Genomic DNA, 20,872 nt, shown 5'->3' with positions numbered 1-20,872 from the left:
CTTTGCAATGGATGTGCTATTTTTGTGCCTTTGGGATTTATGTGTCTTTGTAAGTTGCACAAGTGTAGCAGTACCAGAGTCTAGCAGAGTAGTTCTGCCTTTGGTTTGCTTGATACTCACCAGTTTTGGAGTGTGTTAAAACATAGGTTGCTGCCCCTCCTCCCCTCACCTCAAATTTCTGATATAGTAAGTCTGCGGTGGGGTCCAAGAGTCTGCATTTCTAATACTTTCCCAAGGGGTGCTGTAGTGGCTAATCCCGGGACCACATAGAGAGAACCACTGGTCTAGTATATTACTTCCACTGGGTAAAACTCACGGTGAATTTCCCAACTGAGGTTTATAATTTATCTTTATCCAAATAAAGATAGTATGGATTTGAAACCCAAAAGCCTGAGAGGAAAACAGAAATGGCAGTCATTTAAAATAAGAAACTTCTGGGTAGATAACTCCAACATTTTGCTTTTGAAAATCAAAAGGATTTTTGAAATCTATGATCATGTTCATAAGTTCTTGATTACTTCAAAAAGTTTTGTGAAATGTGCAATGGTATACAGTCCTTCATCTGGATTATTGAGTAGCTAGCTGTAGGAGAAAATTACAGTCATGGGATGATGGGGGAAATTGACCGAGTTAGAAAACCTACAGTTATTGAAAATGTTAATAATACGTGTACCAAGAAAACAATTATCATGTATTCAGTATACATGGGAGTTCAGTTATTTTAGGGGGATCAACTCCATGTCACACCTGACTGCCAAGACCTGTTGCTGGTATTAATGCTATTGTTGATCTCATTAGCTAATTAACAAATATTATAAATAAAGAAATTTCATGTCAGAGATCATGAAAGATCCCATGAAGACCAGCTCTAAACTAAGTTGAAATAGTCGGTTATCACTATTGGTAAATAGTTGGTTATGACTAAGATCACAAGGCATCTTTTACTGGCAACTTAAAATGAAAGCAAAAACTGTAACTGTCGAGATCCCAATTATCACCATGCATTATAGAGTTATTTACTTGGTTTTTTTTTTTTTGCATTCTCTTTTTAAATGTACATAAATTATCTTGAAGAAATGAAATAACTAGCAGTTTTTTACATGTTGCTATGGAATATAATATCAAATTAGCTCATTTTTCTGGAGAACAGAATGCTTAAGGATCTAAGGTAATTGTTTTACTCTAAAAAATGAAGACATAAGCTTAACACACACACAAAACATAGTTGAGGACTTTATAGAAATTCTTGAAATTATTGTTTTGGATCAGAACAACTTTCAGGGTGAATTCAGTATCCTCTGGGGAAGGAAATGCCTATGGGAACTTATTACATGTTCATCAGCTTAAAAACAAACCAGCAAACAGCTGGCATAGATGGAAGAGCTTGAAGACTGTGTCTTCCATCAGTACTACCTCTAGGAATTATACCTCTTCTCTTCCAGAATTCCCAGAAGTAAACATCACTGCTGAATTATGATCTGGTTTTGGTAAACACAAACTAAAAGCTTTGTTAATGCAACGGCATGGGGCAAATGACTTACATTCTAGCTTTTACATATTCATAATGAAAAACCCTCCACTGCCAGAGGGAAGGTGGTGGAAATAACCGGAACCATTCAGACATGGATCCTGACTCTTCCATTTACGGACCTTGTTTTTGGTCCTGTAACTTAGCTTCTGATCAACAGACTTAATTTTATCATCCATATGTTGGGATTGATATATCATTAAATGAGATCATGTTTATAAATCATCTAAATCATTGGCACTACTTGGTAAATTGTAGATGATCAAAATGGATTTTTATTCATCTTTTAGAATATGTTACTGTTTTCATTCCATGCTAAAAGACATCTCAAATCTGCAAATTTTGTGATTATTCGTAGATAATTACTTTAGAATGACTATGTGCCAGCCACTCTGCTAAGTGTCACTGAACGAGGCAGACTAGATTATGGAGCTTTTGATGTGGAAGTGGAGGCAGACTATAAAACAGCATCCACGCATAGATAGATATGAAAAGATCAGGGATATGCTTAGGAGAACAACAGAGTGACAGGTTAGAAAGTGACAGGATTGCAGTCAAGCTGTTGGCCGTGGCTGCAGCCTCATCTGAAGGCTCAACTTGTTGGAGCACGTTTGCTCAATAGCTCATATGCCATCTTGCTGGCAGGCTTCTTAACTACAGGGTTGCCTCACGACGGGGTAGCTGGCTTCTGAACATAGAATCTAAAAGAGATGGGAGGAGAGCATGCCAGGTGAGAGCCACAGTGCTTTTACAATGCAAGCTTGGAAACAACATTTTATCACTTGTGCCATATTCTCTTCATTAGAAGCAAGTCAATAAGTGTAGCCAAAAAATAAGTAAATGAATGAATGAATGAATGAATGTAGCCCTTACTTAAGTGGAAGAGATTGCAGAAAGGCAGAAAGGCATGAATGCTATGAGGCAAGATCACTGAGTACCATCTAAGAGGCTGCTCCATAGGTGATGCCTCAAGTGCAACACGTCCTAAGTGAAATGTATCAATTTACTTCCCAATCTGCTCTGCATCTTTGTTCTTGACTTGCATCACTCTGTCACCACTTATATAGGGTGTGTCAAAGCCTGAAAGCTGAGGGGTCATTGCTAATGCCTTCCACATTTTCATCTACGTCTTTTAATTCTGGTGTCTCATCTCCATCTGTTCAGTTGTAGCCTTGAGACTTAGTCAGTTCTTGCCTTAAGCTGTTGCAGTTGTCTTCACTATGCTTCTCTTCATCTAATCTCTACCTGCTTTAGTTAGAGTTATTTTTCTCAAACTAAATATATTCATGAGTTCTGTGGTTTAAAGGCTTCCATTATTTTCACTCCCTGTATGGAAGATTAAATCCATTGTCCTTATTTTGGCATATCAAGCCCTTTACAATATGGGCAAAGTGAACTCTCTAGCCCTATTTTCTGATTTCATCCTTCACACAATGTAGGACTCCTTACTCTCTTAGCATGGCACACCCTCTTATGATGTGTACTGGCCCATCCTCATTTCCCTCTTTATCCTCTTTCTTACCTGCTAATGTCATTCACCATTCGAGTCACTCAGCTCATTGAGTTAACATTGAGTTATACTTCCTAAACTTCCCTTTCAAACAAAATCCAAGAATTATTAATTCTGAATTCAAAGTTCTGAGTACAGTGGTATAACAATTGATGCTCAATAAATATAGATTGAATAAACGAGTCCTCCTTTAAGTTATTGTATGTAACTGCATGGTGTTTCAAAAAGAAAATACTTGAACTATAGAAGTTCCAAAGAGGTTCCAGGGCTATGATCAAAATAAATGTTTGATTTTAGTTCCTACTGGGGACTTACACATGTAAATCTAAAAGAAATTATAATAATATTTAACATTTGTTAAGATCACACTATTTGCTAGGCACTATTTCCAGTGCTTTATGTTTAATTTACCCAATCCTGTCAACTCTATCAATTAGGTACTTTTTTGATTCTCACTTTACAGATAAGGAAACCAAGGCACAGAGATTTTTTTTTTTTAACATCTTTATTGGAGTATAATTGCTTTACAATGGTGTGTTAGTTTCTGCTTTATAACAAAGTGAATCGGTTGTACATATACATATGTCCCCATATCTCTTCCCTCTTGCATCTCCCTCCCTCCCACCCTCCCTATCCCACCCCTCTAGGTGGTCACAAAGCACCGAGCTGATCTCCCTGTGCTATGCGGCTGCTTCCCACTAGCTATCTATTTTACATTTGGTAGTGTATATATGTCCATGCCACTCTCTCACTTTGTCCCAGCTTACCCTTCCCCCTCCCCGTATCCTCAAGTCCATTCTCTAGTAGGTCTGCATCTTTATTCCCGTCTTGCCCCTAGGTTCAGGCACAGAGATTGTTAGTAATTTTCCCAAGGTCACGCAGCTAGTAAGTGGTGAAGCTGGGTCTTAAACTGTGGTGGTCTAGCTCCAAATACTCTTATTCCGGAAAGAAATTGGTTTCCAAAGATACCCAAGTGGAGAAAACATAAATTGAATAGGGCTAAAAAATAAAACAAAAACTAAAAGATGAAGGCTAATTATGACAAATGGATGAAAATTGTGAACGAATAGAATCAAGTTTATTTTATCATAAAAAAGTATTTTCAAACTTTTTTCTCTCTAAACCCCAGAATTTTAGAACATTGGAAGAACTTCAGCATCTTAAAAGAATTTAAGGAAGAAAAGAATTACTGTTACCATAAACAATGGGAAATGACTTTAGTTATCAAGGCATTAGGTGCTATAACTAAAGAGTGTAAGTAGTGTCTGATGTCAGGATGAATTCACGGACACTTTATAGAACATTACAGCACATTCTTAATTGTTGCGAGGTGGGAAAGGTGAGCATTCGAGACATTTCTAAGAGCTTACCAACAGGGTCCTACATATCTTAGAAGAAGCATATTCACGTTGCATGGAGACATAGGACACACTGCAGAATGGAAATTGGTCATAGTTTGGGAAGCAGGCGACCCGAAGTCCATAATATAGTCCATAATAGTGGATTCATCTTTACTAGTTCAAAGAATGTATCAGTATGGATACGTTTCTAAAATACGGTATTAAATGAAAACCGTATTTAAAGCCAACACAAGTACTGTTTATATGCACATACATTATATTGTTTATACTTGCTTGCTATATTATTTGTTTTGTGTTTGAAATCTCATAATTTAAAAAATTAAAAAGTAAAGACATCAATACAATAAAATGGAAATAATACATATACTTTTACCTTTGATTTCAATTTTTCCCTTGAAATAGGCATGTTAAAAATATTTTTTATTAAACATAAATTGTTTATAATTGTATAATTTTTATTAAAACTTAGTAATTAGAAGTTAAATTCCAAGATAGCCTTATATTGTATTTTAAAACACATGAATGAATTAATAAGCGCAATGGAATTGAATACCCCTAATTTTATTAATATTCATCAGTTATCATTATCAACTGCTGTGCGCTAAGTAAACTTGGTTGCTCTTTTAAAAGCTAATGCCAGAGATATGGGAACATATGTATATGTATAACTGATTCACTTTGTTATAAAGCAGAAACTAACACACCATTGTAAAGCAATTATACTCCAATAAAGATGTTAAAAAATAAAAAAAAATTAAAAAAAAAAGCTAATGCCATTTCCAACTTTGTAGACTATTTTTATAAGAAAAGGTGTATTTCCCAAGTACATTAAAGCTAAATGTATTATAACAGCAGTAAAAAGACTGTATGAGATTGCCTCTTCTTTTTGGTTATTTTCTTCCTTTAATTATTTCTTAGTCTGATTTTTTATTTTTAAGTGCACTTTTAAGAGTGGACACCAACTATTCCATGTAAAATTCTGGACTAAAAAGAAAATTTGGTATAACCTGTACTCTGAGCTTAATGTTTCCCACAAGTTTGACTTGGCTTTCATTGGCAATTGTAATTCAATGCAAACCCCGAAGAAATAAATGCTATATGTTACTACCAGTAAACAAAGGGATTGAAAGTGCACATCTGAGGTTTGAAATCCCAAATGAAAATGAAAAAGACTAAAATGCATTTTTGTAGTAAGATTGAATTATTCATCCAGGGTCAAGGTCATACTTTAAGCAAAACAAATACAATCATTTATTTGTAGCATTATTACCTCCCTGAATACATCCTTTTGTTTCTATGCTGATTTTACTGAAGACTTCTTAGGTTGTGCAAAGACTCCTCAGATTATATAATTAATAAGTAAACATGATCACAGGCTCTGGCGTCAAGGCATTAATTTGATTAAAAGATATGCTTCCCATTAAGATGTTAATATATTAAAATCTTTTTGGAAGGTGTAGGGGACAATACGTTAATATTCAGAGAGGTGGTAGAAACCAAAAACATTTGGAAAGTAATTTGTTCTTGTGGAAGTATGTGTCTGTGTGTGTGAATATAGTACAAATGTGCTAAATATTCTGTGTGTTTTAGACTAGTGCTTCCCTTTTAATATCATTCTCTGAGTCACCTCTATTAGGTAATAGATAATTGATGCGCCTCTCCTTTAATGGATTAAGATGATTGCAATCAATTCCTGAGTTCAGCTTCACACAAGTAAAATTAGCCTTTTATAAATTAGTTTTTCTTTACATATGAAAGCATTTATAACAGCACATCCAAGAACTTTACAAATTCATGTGGAGTAATAAAGTCTGCTCCAAATTCTGTGGCAGCCAATGGTTGGATGGGTGGCATATGGTAAACCATTTAACCTCTGTGACCTTAAATCTCCTATTCCCAATATTAAGGAAATGCACTAGAATTCCATATCTATGAATATATCCATATCTATGAATTTTAGACATACTCTTTAAGCCCGATATTTTCAAAGGTAATATAAGAACATTATTACATTCTTGTCACCTTACTAGGACTAGAATATATTTTCTTTTTTAAAAAAATTTTACTGTAGTATAGTTGCTTTACAATGTTGTGTTAGTTTCTGCTGTACAGCAAAGTGAATCAGTTATATGTATACATATATGCCCTCTTTTCTAGATTTCCTTCCCATTTAGGTCATCACAGAGCATTGAGTAGAGTACCATGTTCTATACAGTGGGTTCTCATTAGTTATCTGTTTTATGCATAGTAGTGTATATATGTCAGTCTCAGCCTCCCAATTCATCCCACCCCCGCTTCCCTGCTTGGTAACCATAAGTTTGTTCTCTACATCGGTGTCTCTATTTCTGCTTTGCAAATAAGTTCATCTGTACCATTTTTCTAGATTCCACATACAAGCGATATTATACGATATTTGGTTTTCTCTTTCTGACTTACTTCACTCTGTATGACAGTCTTTAGGTCTATCCATGCCTCTGCAAATGGCACTATTTTGTTCCTTTTTTATGGCTGAGTAATATTCCATTGTATGTATGTACTACATCTTCTTTATCCATTCACCTGTCGATGGACACTTAGGTTGCTTCCATGTCCTGGCTATTGTAAATAGAGCTGCAATGAACATTGTGGTAGATGACTCTTTTTGAATGATGGTTTTCTCAGGGTATATGCCCAGTAGTGGGATTGCTGGGTCATATGGTAGTTCTATTCTTAGTTTTTTGAGGAACCACCGTACTGTTCTCCATAGTGGCTGGACCAATTTACATTCCCACCAAAATATATATATGTTTTCTATTCATACATTTTATTTATCTTTACTTATTTCTTATAAAATAAGCTCATTTGTCATCTGATGTTATATACAGAAGAAACTCATCTGAGTGTCAATATTCTGTTAGCTAACAGATAGAGCCTACACATAGAATAATTATATTAAAGTGGAATTTCTAGTCCAAAACACACAGAAGTATTTACCAGAAAATAGGAACATTCACAATTTAATAATTTATTCTCTCTCTCTTCCTTTTTCTTTCTCTCTCTCAGACACAGATAGAGACAAACACACACACAAACACACACATAACAAAAGCAAATTATTATAAATATAATAAAGAAATTGTCAAGTGAAGACAAAAGATTTTATATGTTTTATATCTAAAGAATTAGTGTAAACATTTCTTTCAATCCAGGTTTGGTATTTATGCTGACCTTCTTCTCCAAGAAGGAACAATATGTCTTTTTTTCCAATTAATAAGTGACTTCATTGTGTTGCAAAGTCCTCCAATCTTTAGCATTTGTTGTTCTTGCCTTTGAACTAAAGACTTCCTTAAACAATAGTTAACAGGATTATAACAACTTAACCCAGGCCTTCATAAATTTTCATTTTATGATACAGAATTGAGATAATTTTGCTATTCAGTGATTTCCTATTTGGAGAATATGGTATCTTTACACCAAGGATAAGTAAATGCCAAAAGGCACTTGCTTTTGTAGTAAAAGAGAAGCTAAATATATATTGACTTCAGGCATTTTTTTTATAGAAAAGGAACTCATAAAGGAAATAACCAAGGCAAAGGATTAAAAGCATCATATTTGTGATGCTTAAAGCATTCTGATTATTTTTTAAAATGATGATGGTCTTATTGCAAACATCTCTATAGTTCAGACTCAGGAAATAAATCTTATTTACTTATTTCCTGAGTTCGTCCCTTTATTTGTCCCTTTATTTTGCTGGTGAATTTGTTGACAGATAGTAATTAGGTCACTGTATTGAAATGTCCATTGTAAGCTCAGAATTCTCTGTGTTGATTGGCGTGACAACCATAGTGGTCAATTAAACATGCTCAGAAACTGAGAAACTGTGCTGCTCAGGTTAACTAGATGGGGAATAGAGCATTGTCCAGAGGATGGCAAAATAGACAGAGACTTCTAAGAACTACCTTGGATGTGCTATTCCATATTTATTTGTGTGGTATTGATAAGATAAACTTATAATATGTACAAAAAGCTAGATGTTTAAAAATTCATTTAGATTACCAAATATATTTTTGATTTCATATGGATTTTTAAAAGGCTGAAATAGCCTTAAAATATTAAGTCCTCTTTTAGAGAAAATGCTTATTATTCTTTGTAACAAATATAATTGCTATAAATGATAATTTCTATCTGGCTATTTCCCTTTTAAGTCATTCCGTGAAGCGCATGGCAGATGACATACACAGATGGTGTAGATTGGCACTGCCTTTGCTGGCCAGTATTGCCATAGCCAAATTTAGGGACCAGGGAGATGGTGAAAGGATAAATCATTAACGACAGAGACAGAGCGTTGGACAAAGATGGGATGTTATGGTTCACTATCTTTTTTTTTTTTTTTTTCTATTTTTCAACTCCACCCCTTTGGCTGATACATAGCTATTAACCTAAGACAAATTTGGAGGTAGTCAGTGAAAGCAAGTTATTATGCTTTATAGGACACTTCATATTTTTTGCCATATATTTTCTTTTATTTCTAATACAGACAACATTTGGGGGTTAGGAGAAGGAATTGACTGTCTAGCAAGATTTTTTAAAAGTTAGTTTGTTCTGATCTGGCTAATAACATTGAAAAGACAAGATAAAATGGACATCAGAGCTTTGAACTGTTTCTGTAACTCAGTTTAAACAATTGATATCTTAGGTAAGGAAGGTGGCATATTTTAATTTGATTCTTTTTTATTAGTATGCCTGTATGAAAATTCAAGTATGGATGTTTTAATTAATCAATGAAAAAATATGAATATCAACTATAAAAATAAATACTTTTAAATAGGCTAAGATCATTCCAAAAATCCATTGTCAAAATCAATTTAAAAAATCAGTATCCATTATAACATTTTTGAGAGGATGAGATATTACAGATCGTCTTCACTCTACAAAAGGAAATTAACTGTGTAGGATTAAGGAGCTAATTAGTGACAGAACTAGGCCTAAAACCCTGCTGGCCTCATTCAAATGCAGGCTCTTTTTATAGCACCTGATGCCTGCTAATCCCCCTCCCCATTCATGTTGTGGTCAAACATGATAACTTCCTGGAGACATGAGATGTCCGTTGAGTGCAAGTGAAACCAACACTGTTTTATTTTGAAATTCCTTATTTTCTTTCTTTGTCATGTTCTTTTTCTGGAGCTGTGGGCTCTAATTTATTACTTTATGTGTTCGTTTTTGCTTCTTTTTAATTTTGAGAGAGGCATATTAATATTTTCACTATATTTAAATGTCTGATTTGCTCATGAAGAATTACTGAAGGATGGCCAGGGTTAAATATTATCCATCACTGACTGGTATTTAAATATTAACTCTGAAAAACAAAATCAACTTTTGAAATTACCCTGATAGATACACACTTCTGTAAACTTTTCATTTTCTGCTGTGCAAATGATTAATAATAAAATGTAGCTTCAGTTTGTTTTAGAACTGGCACTCATTAAATTTTCCAGTTTTGAGGACAAATGTTTTGTCTTTCTTCTATTAACCTCATGAGGTTTTGGTTAAAGCTTTTCAAGTGTTGGGACTAAAAAAATGTTACATTTTTTAAAAAAACAGTGATCTGTATATTTCTATTTTACATTTGTTATTCTGTAAACAAATATGAACTGAATATATCTTAACCAAATTAAAGATATTTCTTTGAGAAAAAAATTGGCCATTTTCCTTGATTTCAGGATTGAAAATACGCGTCTCTTGCCTGCCTTTCCTTTTGTTTGTTTCTGACATATCAGTTGAAAATCTTTGTTTCCATTCTCCTTTGTTTCCTCTTTTCAGTCTGTGCGCAGACCTTTCTCATCTTCCTTCCTTTTTAAAGTCTCTTCCCCGCCCTGTCCTTCCCTTTCAGATCCATCCCCACTCTCCCCGCTTCCAGTTGCTTTGACTAGATCAGAACACTTTAATGAGCATCTTCAGAAGAAAAGAAAGAGGGGGTGGAGGAGGAGGGTGAGATGGAAAAGTGATGAGCAGGAAGGTAAAAGCTGAAATGAAAGATGAGAAGAGCGTGAATTAAAAAAAATGGGGGGAAAAGATAAAACAGTGGACAGGCATGTTATTTTAGCAAGTTAAAACTTCACAGCATATATTTCTATTTTTTCATCCTTAATTGGTTGGATTCTTTCATTCATTCATTCATCACTTAATAAACGTATAATGAACACCTATTTTTGCCAGCTCTAATTGAATCGTTTGGGATGTAGGAGTTAAAACACACCCACACACAAAGACACAAAGTCCTTGTCTCCCTGGAGCCTATATTCCAGTGGATAAAAACTGAGCTTAAAAAATGGTGCTTTATATTGTTTATGAGTATCCTTCTTTCAGAACTAAGAGCAAAAGGAAAAGATTTTTCACAGAAAATTGTCTTTCATAGATTAAATTTGTTTGACTGTGCACAGTGATGTCCAGTAAACAGTTTGATGCATGAGTTCAGGATTTGGGAGAAAAACCTGCATTGAAATTCTGCACCTGTAAGTTATCAACAAGTATGTGATCATTGATGATAGCAGTATTGATTAAATCAACCTTAAAGGTGTTTGTAGACCTAGAAGGGACCGGAATAGAGACTCAAGGAAAACACTGTAGAAAGAAGCTGAGAATAGGAAAGAGAATGTTAAGTTGCGCAAAAGCATGTGTTGGGTCCTTGAAGAAAGCCAAAGAGAGGTCACGAAGAAGTGGCCAGCAGTATCCGATGCTTGTGAAGAACAATAAGATAAGATCAACAGTAACTTTGTTGACCTTAGTACAGTGTCAGTCAAACCTTTGAGTGAACCTTTACTGCTCTATTTCTCTGTAGCTCATACCGTGTTAAGTATATTATTAAAGCTTTAAGATGTATTTTATTTTTAAAATAAATTTATTTATTTATTTATTTTTGGCTGCGTTGGGTCTTTGTTGCTGCGCGCAGGCTTTCTCTAGTTGCGGCGAGCGGGGGCTACTCTTCGTTGCGGTGCGTGGGCTTCTCATTGTGGTGGCTTCTCTTGTTGTGGAGCACGGGCTCTAGGCGCACGGCCTTCAGTAGTTGTGGCTCGCGGGCTCTAGAGCACAGTCTCAGTAGTTGCAGCACACGGGCTTAGTTGCTCTGCGGCATGTGGGATCCTCCCGGACCAGGGATCAAACCCATGTCTCCTGCATTGGCAGACGGATTCTTAACCACTGCGTGACCAGGGAAGTCCTTAAGATATATTCTAATACCTAGTATGTCACATCTTATGAGAAGGATGATATTTTTTTCCTGTGTTGTTTGATCTTTCATATGGTGGGGATGTGAATGTGCATTTACGTGAAGAGCAAAGAATCAGGATAGTGGGAGAAAGAGAAAATAAAAGAAAACAAGGGGGCGGTCAGTTGTGAGAGGTGCTGAAATCCAGAGTGTAGCTGGAAAGGTTAATAAACACTCTGAAAGATGACAACAGATTTTTTTTCCCCATCCCTATTTAAAGAATAAAGTTTAGTTTTGTTTCTTAACACGAAGACGGGAGATGTCTCTGTCTCGTATTTTGTGTGTTTTGGTGTTACACACTTCTGATGGAAAAGCACAGCTGTGGTGAAATTAGTTTGAGGCTGTGGCGAAATGAGTCTGGAATTGTGCAGGATGGATGGATTGGAGGATAAGAGACTATAGCTTGGTGGTCATAGAGGCTAGACTAAGATAAAGGCTATACACCTTGGAAGGATTCAATTGAATTGATTCCAGGGAACAATGTGAGGGAAAATTGATGTGATACCTGGTGTCTCTAGGCCAAAAGAAATACCTTGCACATTATCTATTAAATAATTATCTTAATAATTGTAGTCTAACAGTGTCTGACAGATGTCACTGTATTTTCAGTTGAAAATTTTAAATATCCAGTGGTATCCTGTGAGTATCCTGTAGGTGCCTTGGGTCACAGGCTGGAAACCATAAGTTGATGCTCTGCTTTCTCCTATCTTGTTCTTCTTCTTGTGTCAGAATATATACTGCACTCTATCATAATTGCTTACATGATTTTTCCATCCTTCTTGCCGGACTGCAAACTACACGAGGAGAGGACCACGTTTATCTTGTTCATAGTTGAATCCTTCCCAGCCAACACTGGCTTGTGGTGGGTCTTAAATAAGTAGTTGTTGAATTAATCCAAATTATGAGTGGGTTAATTATATACAATGCTAATTTGTCTGCGTGTATTTTTCAAACTCTACGTTAGTTTCTGGCATATTTCTTTCGGTGGAGTCATCTTAACGGTCTATGTGAAATCTGTTGACGATATCTGAGTAGACTGAATGCGAGTGCCAAAAAAAAGAAACACTTTTTTAGTTCTGCATAAGAGAAGGTGAGTTAAATGAATTAGATGTACCAGTTTGGGTACACTTTTAAGGGAATTGCGGTAGACATGAGAACGATATCTCTAACAATCGTTAGAATTCATAGAATGCACCTAGCTCACTCAACTCTCCGCACAGCGGTAGGAAGCACAATGCATAACAAACCATCCACCGAGTTACTGGTTTAAGACAATATGGATTTTTGTTTTCTTTCTCACAGTCGTATGGGTTGTCTGATTTATTCTGCTGCTTCATGTGGTACTGGCTGCAAGACACTGGGACATTTGCAGTCATCTGGGGTCTTGATGGAGCAGGAATGTCCCAGAGGGCTCAGTTGATGTTGGCTGTGGGTCGCAAGCTTAGCTGAGACTCTGCACCACTACGCCCACGTGTGTCCTCTGCATGTGGCTTGGACGTCTCACAGCATGGCGCCTGGATTCTGAGAGGGAGCGTCCCCAGAGCAAGCGCTCTTAGACATCCAGGCAATAGTCGCAAGGATTCTTAGGATCTAGATTCAGAAATCTGAGAACTTCTCCTCTGCCACATTGTATTTGGAACGGCAAGTGGCTAAAGCTTACCCAGATGGGCGGGGAGGGGAATTAGATCCTTCTTTTCAATGTAAGAGGCAGCATGCATAAAAAAGAGAGGGAATGAATCAAGAGTGGCCATCACTGACCATCTACTACGTGTAGGTGCTATTATTTTTCTTATTTGAGAAATGAGGAGACGAATTCATGGAGAGCTTGGTAACTTAGATTCATAGCTGATAAAGGCAACAGCCAGGACTCAAACTCTGGACTTTGCTCCCAGAGTCTCTGCTCTTAATCACAACCTGTTACTGCCTCACCTCTAGCAATATTGTTCATTCTCATATATGATTACACACACACACACAACTTGTTACTGCCTCACCTCTAGCACTATTGTTCATTCTCATATATGATTACACACACACACACACACACACACACACACACACACATTCAGTATATTTAGAGATCATGGTGGTAATGATAATGGCTATAGTCATATAATTCTTTGTTTTTGCATAGTTTATAGGGTTCACATTGATTATTTTATTTACTCATAGAATGCATTTTTTGTTCAGTAGTTTAATTTTGACATAATTTTAAATTTACTAAAGCATTGCAAAGAGAGTGCAGAAAGTTCCAGTGTAACTTCACCCAGCTTCCCTGAATGCTTACATAGCCATGGCACATTTATCAAAACTTAGAAATTAACATTGATACAATACTATCTAACTACAGACTTTATTTGGATTTTCAAATGTTATTGACAATTGTCATTTAATGTTCTAGGATCCAATCCATCATACTAAATTGCATTTAGTACTGTCTCCTTAGTTTCGTCCAATGGGTGAATGTTTCTCCATCTTTCCTTGTATTATGTGACCTTGACGTTTTTGAACAGTACTGGTCAAGTACTTCGAAAAATTTCTCTCATTTTGTGTTTGCCTGATGTTTTACAATTGGCCTGGGTGATGGATTTTGAGAAAGAAAACCAGAGTTGGTATTCTTGGTATACCAAGTGGTATCATTGGTCACTTGGTTAAGGTACTGCACTGTCTACCACTTCTCTTTCACACTGTTTTTGTTGGAAGTGAGTCAGCAAGTCCATCCTATCCTTAAGCAGCTTCACTTAGGCTCCTTCTCCTGGAAGAAGTGCTGTCAAAAAATGTGTGAACAGGTTAAAACCACCGACCAACATTAATAAATATTTCAGAGAGGTCCTGTGAGGCTATGCAAATTTGATTCCACTCAGAATGAATTTGAACCTCTCCAGATCGATCCTGATTTTTCTCCTCAAATTTGAACTTTTAGTCACAAAATTTATTTTTATAATTATTTAATATTTTTGTAAATCTTATGGTATAACGTGACAAAATGCGGGACCGTAATATAGTGCAAATAATTCTTATCAATGTACGAAATTCCTAATATCTATTTACCAGTTAAAATATAAAACATATTCAAAATATATAGTTCACAAAATTTTATCCATATGCACATATTTTGTTTACTAGCTCTGCCTTAACGATCAAAATATGCATTCATCTTATGTAATTATATCAAAGCATATAATCTGGTACAAATAAATATTAGACCTTAGTATTGTGTTTTAATGGATTGTGCATTGTTTTAAGCCATTAATTAAGTTTTCTTTCTGTATTATTAAATTTGGTCTTTTACAAATATCAAATTTCTTAAAGAATTTATGGAATATTGAATTCAGAAAAAAATTTTTAAATTTTTGATGAAAACAGAGAAATGTACACTTATCATGAATAATTCATAATTGTTCAATTCCTTTATCAACTCTTAAAAATTTTTTTTCACCAGTGAAATTGATATGACTTAATCTAAAGCAAATTCTACTTTGAGTAAGGTTTCTCATGCAGGTAAAAATGGGGATGTCAAGGCAGTGCCTAATTATTTTATAATTTGTGTTTTTGTTTTACGTTACCTTTATAGCAAAGGAAGGAAACAGAAGTATTACTTTCTAAGGAAGCAAAGTTAATTCAAAGCAATTTTCATTTTAATAAGTAAAAAAGGGCACAATCAAGTTTAATAAACTTTTTAAAATAGGAAAAATTTTGAAGATAATTTAGAATTAGTTTTTTTTTTTGAGTTTTGTTTCATTGTTGCTGGCAATTTAGGGCAGTGTATTTTTTTCAAATGTACATTACAGACATTGGTATTACCAGTTATGAACTGATTTCACTCAGTGTATTCAGAACAAAATAAATGTATATTTTAGAATGATAATCATTGAACCTTCCTTTCTGAATATAAATAGTATTTTAGTAGTTCAAAGTATAACACCATATCTTAAAAGAGGAAAGAAGAATAATATAATTATTTTCTCTACTTAACTTTGAAAATTATTTCTTAATCAACTCTATTCCTTAAGATATATGCAAATAATGTAATTATACTATTAATGGAATACAAATTATTAAATTGTATAATGTAATTTATACAACTTACCTATGATTTCCATAATTGCAAATATTTTGGGATAATAAAGTGCTGTTTCTTGTTTGGCTTGTTCTTCTGCTGGTTAATCAAACCTAATGAATTTATGTAGACTGGAGAATATAACTGCACTTGAGTTGTATTAATTTGCTAAGTTGTTTAGCGAAGGATCATCAAGAATACAGCGATAAACAAAACATTATTTCCGTCTCCAAAGAACATGTGCTTTCGTAGGGGAGGGGGCATAAATGTGAACTTTTACCTTACAAGGCTGGATATGATTTTCCTGATGCCCTTTCAATTGGGACTTCAGAGAGTTTCCATGAAAGGTGATTGGTTTTTGTGAACCTTTAAGGATGGTTAAGATTTTGAAAGGTGGAAATGGGTGAGATGACATTCCATAAAGAGAAGCAGTCTTAACAAAAGCTCAAGGTGGGGAAGGAGAAAGAGTTCTGAGAAACTCATAATGTTGTCTTTGTTGTCCTAGGGTGTATGGAAGAATGGTCTGGGAAATAAAATTGGGGCCAGATGATGGGATGATGTTAGCCTAAACATTTTAGCCTCTTAAGCAGCAGAATTTGGTAATAAAAATGATGAGGCTTATTATTCCTGGCACTTCTTGAGCCTTCCTGTTTTCCAGCCCTTGCAACAATCCAAGGAGGTAGATGTCACCGTTACTTATTATAGTTGAGAAATTTGAGGTTTAGATATGTCATTACTTGCCCCTCTGCTCGAGTTCATTATATGACACCACCTTTGCATCTTTATAAAAGTGGCAGTCATGTTGTAAAACCATGATTTTAAAAAGAAGGATTCAGAAATGTATAGTGGGGAGGAGATCTGAGGTCGGTGAGGAAACGGTTGCAGCTATCTACATATCTACCTTAACGGAATGATAGGAATGTGATGAGATTGGACAGACATTGGCTCTAGCAGCAGTGGCGGACAGAACTTGATAGATGACCGACGTGATGCGGACGGAATCAGAAAGAGAAGGACCAAAATCACGAGATGGTTTTGATCTTCGGTAACCAGGTGAATGACGCATCTATCACTGTAAATTGAAAGGTGAGTTTAATTTTAGGCAGGGAGTTTGCCCTGGAGAGTCATCCAGATGACCATTTATACCGCATAAGGAAAGTCCAAGGCATTTGGAAATGTGAAAATGGGTCTCACGTGGAAGGTCAAGATTATGAATGAAAAAAAAATTTGAATAATCTGCCTTGAGACAGTAATTAAAGGTTTGGGTTGGAGGATATAAGAGATGGAAAGAAAGGGATCGAGGGAGGGACAGAATTCAGTGAATACTGTTATTTAGAAGACGAAGGAGGAAAAAGGTTGCAAAGGTATCAGAGAATTTTACTGGAGATTAGTTAGTGTGGTGAGGTAGGAGTTTAAAAAGGAAGGAATTTTAAGAAGCTTGACACGGTTGAGGTTGAGAATGAAGTAATTTCAGATCCAGAAATTAAGATGTTAACTATATTAAAAATGTGTTTCCTGTTCTGGCTCCACGGTTTTTTATCAACACAACCACAGAGGACCTGTGGACTCCCTACCCTCCATCCAGTCCCTTCCTTTCTCAGGACATCCAAACACACTGCTTGAGTTTCTTGATGCCACTTGGGTCTCTGATTATAAAACTGTAGGTCCTTATATGATCTTATTTTCCACTGTTGGTGTTGAGTGGTGTCATTAAAACTAAATAAATTAATGTGACGATTGTCATTTTTGTTTTATTTTCTTATTACTGTGCCTGAGTCTCTTTGCTTCATTTATAGACTGTTTTAGTCATTTGGTATTGCCGGTGATGAACTACATTGGTCATTTCTTGTGTCTCCGACATCTTACCGTTCCAGTTGATTGAACATATACTTACTAAGGTCTCTAAATTCCTCCTCCTCACTCTGGTCTTTTGTGCCTGCGTTATCACTTAATCTGATTAGTCTGAATAGTTAGAACTGAAGCTTTGGCTTAGTCCTACCATAGAAAGGTATCTATAGCCATCCAATAAAATACAACCTTATCATAAATGGTGATTACAAATTCACTTATTTCGGAGGTAGGGAACACATTCGGGACTGATTGTGAAATTGGTTTTCTTGCTTCTCTAAAGCTTTGTAGGATCCAGGTATTCTAGGCATTATTTAGAAAACATTAGCTAATTTGTGTTGAAGAAATTCAAATTGTCATAAACTTTAAGATCATTTTTAAAATAAATTGTATTCTTATTGAGAAATACTAAATTATTAAGCAAAAACCATAAAAAGTAAGCAAGTAAGCATAGGTTTGAATATGCATGGGTTGAATGTGACATTTGTATATTCACTTTATTTTTTAATTCTCACCGTACCTGCATGATAGCTGTTCACTCATTCAGCGGGTCTTTGTTGAGTGCCCGCTCTGAGCCAGACACTTGGGATGGGCAAGAGTGACAGGAAGTTGCACTCTTGCACACATGTCCTTCCTTTTTGCAGAGGAAGAACCTTGAAGCTCCTGCAGGTAATCTTTCAGAAGTTAGAGCGTGGATTAAAATACTGTTTTTTTTTTCTGACTTCAACACGGTCTTTCTGTTGAGCATACTCCCACCTCTAAGTTATTGTATGTGATGACAGTTTTATTTTGTTTTTCAAAATGAATACAAAAAAAATGAATACAAATGTATTGTCTTCTTTGAAAGAAGTCATTCTTTTCATAATTTTCAACTCATAGTTTTCCTCTTATTTCCTTTTAACACTTTCACCCTCATATTTCCTCACTTAGAATATATGTAGTACTAGCCTGTTAGGTCACATAATCACACCACTGCCAGACTGGTGTATTTGTTGCCAGAAAGGGAAAAAAGCCCATAGACTTGTTCATTTTTATTCTGTTTATTAGAAGAGTCTTTTAAATTTTAAATTTGTTGACTGATCTTCAGTGTTTGCTTCTAGAGATGTGTGGAGCAGATTGTCTCTGATTTAGCTCCTGATGGTAGCTTATCTTCATGAGGGTCGGGAAAGCTGAGCATCTGTGTTGAAACACTACCTCAGGGCAAAGCCACATTCATGTTGCTCCACGTAAAACCCACCAGCTAAACTGGGAACCACTGGAATGCTATCGAATATCCTAAGCACTGCCGTGGAACATACTGTCCTTTTGGAAAGAATGAAGTATCCACATAGAAAGATGTGGAAGCATGTCCAGTATACGTTACAAAACCCAAACAAAATAGAAATCATTCTCCATATGTGTGACAGCTTTAAAATATTTTTTGGTAAGGGAATATTTACAGACTTATACATCCAATAGTTAGCAGTGATTACATCAAGCTTGGGAAGATTATACTGGAAATATCATGAGAAACAGAATTGTTCCCAGGGATAAAAGCCAGAGTGGGTGCTAGTGTGAAGACACGCCCCCCCCCATCATTTTCACAGACATTTATGAGAACTTGATATCTTACCAGTAAGTTTTTTTTTTTTTATTTTTTATTTTTGGCTGTGTTGGGTCTTCTTCCCTGTGCGAGGGCTTTCTCAAGCTGCAGCAAGCGGGGGCCACTCTTCATCGCGGTGCGCGGGCCTCTCACTATCGCGGCCTCTCTTGTTGCGGAGCACAGGCTCCAGACGCGCAGGCTCAGTAGTTGTGGCTCACGGGCCTAGTTGCTCCGCGGCATGTGGGATCTTCCCAGACCAGGGCTCGAACCCGTGTCCCCTGAATTGACGGGCAGATTCTCAACCACTGCACCGCCAGGGAAGCCCCTGGAATATCATTTTTTAAGACAGATTTTACCTCAATTACTGACTAATGTTATATGACAAATTTGTAAATAAAGAATTAGTGGGCTTCCCTGGTGGCGCAGTGGTTAAGAATCTGCCTGCCAATGCAGGGGACACGGGTTCGAGCCCTGGTCTGGGAAGATCCCACATGCCGCGGAGCAACTGGGCCCGTGAGCCACAACTGCTGAGCCTGCGCGTCTGGAGCCCGTGCTCCGCAACGAGAGGCCGCGACAGTGAGAGGCCCGCGCACCGCGATGAAGAGTGGCCCCCGCTCGCCGCAACTAGAGAAAGCCCTCGCACAGAAACGAAGACCCAACACAGCCAAAAATAAATAATTAATTAATTAATTAAAAAAAAGAATTAGTGAATTTTATTCGTCATATAATTAATGTAAAAATATTTATGTTATAATTATATGCATAATTATATAGTAATGTATATGCTATTAATATATAACAATCATATTATTGATATATTGATATAATTATATTAAATTTTATACATATAATGGATATGTATGTTAATAATGAGAAAGAATTATTAGGTAGTTATATAGTCACCTATGTCATGTTAAGTGGAAAAAAACTGAGGAATGTTTAATAAGGAAATCTCTATGGTGCTTGATTTTCACCTAAACTACAGAGTTTTCTTTGTCATCATCTTAAATATTTCACTGGAGAAGCTCAGTAGATCTGGACTGTTAGATAGATGTCAGTGACAGGTACCCAACTTGAATTTTAAATATTAATTACCCCAAGTCCCTTACAATCAGTGTAATATTTATAGCCTAGATTAAATGCTTCACATTACTTTAGTAAATTTTCCCCCAGGAAACGTTGATCCCGTAAGAAAAGAGAACCCTGGTGGGCCTGCCCTGCTAGTCCTCTGGTTACATGCCGACCTTTATGAATAAGGGTTAAAGCAGAGTTGGAGTTGGGAAGCAGTGAAAGTGAGATGCAAATCTTTGCTCCTTTCTCGCCCATTCAGTTAAATAAATCAGATAAATAAGTAAACGCTAAAGAAAGTCATTTACGTGATTGCTGCTCTATAAATACCAAATGGATTAATTAAAGACATTCTTTTAAGTGTCATACTGGCCTTTTTGGGGTAGTTCTAGTTGGTATGTAAAATGTATAAAGCAAAGATAATTGCTATGGTATATTTGAAGAATTAAAAAAATTAAGTGATTCATTAGTTATCCTTCACAATTTCCCTACGTCAGAATGAGATCTATTCTTCTCTAGGAAAATTGAAAAGTTCCTGTGGTCTTCATCATCTATAGGTAATATACTGAACACATTATTGAATTTTAATAACACTGAAGCAAAGACTTAAGGTTATAGTTTAACACATTGATTTATGCTAATGTAATATACTGTTGGAAAAGTATGTTTAAG

At 35.9% G+C, this 20,872-nt stretch overlaps 1 protein-coding gene and 1 long non-coding RNA gene across 4 annotated transcripts in view; one reads left to right on the top strand and one right to left on the bottom strand.

Annotated features, from left to right (window-relative positions):
• The window catches only part of GPM6A (glycoprotein M6A), a 257,405-nt gene that overhangs the window by 138,971 nt on the left and 97,562 nt on the right, over positions 1 to 20,872 (top strand). The window lies entirely within an intron of this gene.
• On the bottom strand, positions 6,812 to 19,175 carry LOC309619454. The gene is made up of 2 exons (XR_014238978.1): positions 13,706 to 19,175; positions 6,812 to 13,620 (listed from the first exon to the last, which is right to left on the bottom strand). It is a non-coding gene; the product is annotated as an uncharacterized lncRNA (long non-coding RNA).

This window comes from Balaenoptera borealis, assembly GCF_965194805.1.
Source record: "Balaenoptera borealis genome assembly, chromosome: 21".
Classification (NCBI taxonomy): Eukaryota; Metazoa; Chordata; class Mammalia; order Artiodactyla; family Balaenopteridae; genus Balaenoptera; species Balaenoptera borealis.
Note: the sequence above shows the minus strand (reverse complement) of the source record. Positions and strands in the feature narration are given on the sequence as shown.